This window comes from Poecilia reticulata, linkage group LG2, assembly GCF_000633615.1.
Source record: "Poecilia reticulata strain Guanapo linkage group LG2, Guppy_female_1.0+MT, whole genome shotgun sequence".
Lineage (NCBI taxonomy): Eukaryota > Metazoa > Chordata > Actinopteri > Cyprinodontiformes > Poeciliidae > Poecilia > Poecilia reticulata.
Genome location: NC_024332.1, coordinates 28,195,889 through 28,197,655, shown reverse-complemented (window position 1 = coordinate 28,197,655; position 1,767 = coordinate 28,195,889). Strand labels below are relative to the sequence as shown.

The 1,767-nt window shown below is 41.1% G+C and overlaps 1 protein-coding gene across 1 annotated transcript in view; it reads right to left on the bottom strand.

The window, feature by feature from the left end:
* The window catches only part of LOC103459536 (uncharacterized), a 7,697-nt gene extending 7,404 nt beyond the window's left edge, over positions 1 to 293 (bottom strand). Inside the window, exon 1 of the mRNA XM_008401183.2 lies at positions 225 to 293. The gene's annotated coding sequence lies outside the window, so the exon portion shown is untranslated. The remainder of the gene's footprint in view (positions 1 to 224) is intronic.
* Between the last annotated feature and the right edge of the window lie 1,474 nt (positions 294 to 1,767).

Genomic DNA, 1,767 nt, shown 5'->3' with positions numbered 1-1,767 from the left:
TCTAATAGTCAGTAATAGAATAAAGCTGCATAAATTATAAGAAATCCGATGGCCACAGCTAACTCAGCAGCGCTTTGCTTTCACAGACGGCGGGGACTACGTCTAACTTTTTTCGTCACTTAGAAAAGTATCTCAAAGAAAGGTAAGCTCCGTTGACGTGATGTTAGCAAAGCTAGCTGTACAGAGACACATAAGCATTGTGATGAAAAAAAGTTGTCACTCACTGCGCTGAATTATTGTGCGGAGGTGTTGACTGACTTGTCGCACATATGAGACAACGCTGTGTTCAAAAGTCTGCAATGTATTGATACGACATTCAGGAGCAGTACGATTCTGTTGCACGGGTCTTTACTTATTAGATAGGACTAGAGTGTCACTGAGAGACTATCAGATACGCTGTCAGAATAGCATACATCAGTTTCCAAACTGTGGGGTGGCGCCCCCTAGGGGGTCGCCGTGCCATTTCAGGGGGGGCGCGGGAAGCCGTTTGGATGAAAAAGAAAAACAAAAAAACATTAACGCTGTATGCGCTGGGTTTTTACCATAGAATGGCCAAGTCTCTGTTATTCCTCTGTAAATTTGATACAGTAGGGGTTTCCACACTTCCCGTATCTGTGTCCTCTGTCACTTTTATCAACAGTTATAACTGTTTAATCCGTTGTTAACATGTGGTAATCTGTTTTTCCGAGCCGCCTTTAAACGCAAGATGAGCGCTAAGACGCTGGTTCTACACCTGTGCGGCAGCGAAGGAGACTTGCTGCACAGGTGTGTTATAATCATGGCAGCAAAACGCAAAGAACTTTTCACAGTTTTCCCCCCAAACTAATAAACTGTTTAAAGTTGATGGATGCAGGTAAAGTTAGCTAAAAGATGACTAGCTAGCTAATATCAATACATCACCTTAAGCTTGTTAACAAGTAGCTTGTAGGCTAAGTTGTTGTCTATGTTCAGCTACATAGATTCATTTTGCCCCCCCACCCTCTTGTTCGTCTGTAGCCGGGCTGAGTATAGCAGGGAGTCTCTAAGAATCCAAAATAGTTTGGAAACCACTGGGGGTGCCCAGGAGAAAAAGTTTGGGAGCCACTGATGTAATGGAAATGATGTGAAAGAAGCACAAAGTTTCCAACCTAATAATAAAGAAACATTGATCTAAAAACAGTTGTACTTTCAGTTCTACTCTGTTGTGGAAATTAACACAAATATTCTATGAAAACATAAAAAACTGCATTTTTATTGTATCTTTGTTTAAAAACATTAATAGGTTCTTGATCAATTTAGCCAGCATTATTCAGGAGTAAGGAGATCAAGTTTTCAAGAGAGATGGAAAAAAAGATAAGAGAATCTCAAAGCCCTGCGGGAGAAACTGTTTAGTTTGATGAAACCAAATATGACGGTACTCCCCCCACCCCCAAAAAAAACAACAAAAAAAAAAAACACATCGTTCAACCACACAGGTATTTGTGGGGGTTGGGGGGACAGAAAATGTTTGGGAACCACTTGTCTCGGTCTCGATACACTCTGGTCTTGGTCTCGGGTTAGGTGGTCTTGACCACAACACTGATGTCAGGTATCCTGATTGTGTTTGTGGAACTAAAATTCACAGATTTCCAAAATCTGAAACGGAAAGCCTTGCTTGGATCAAAGCTTGTGCACGACCGTATTTGCAGCTCAACCGTCGTACGATCAATAAGAACAAAGTGTCTGCTGGCGTAAGTATTATTGCTTTGCTTTCTTTGTGTTTAGTGAATGAAAAAAAAAAGTCAATAA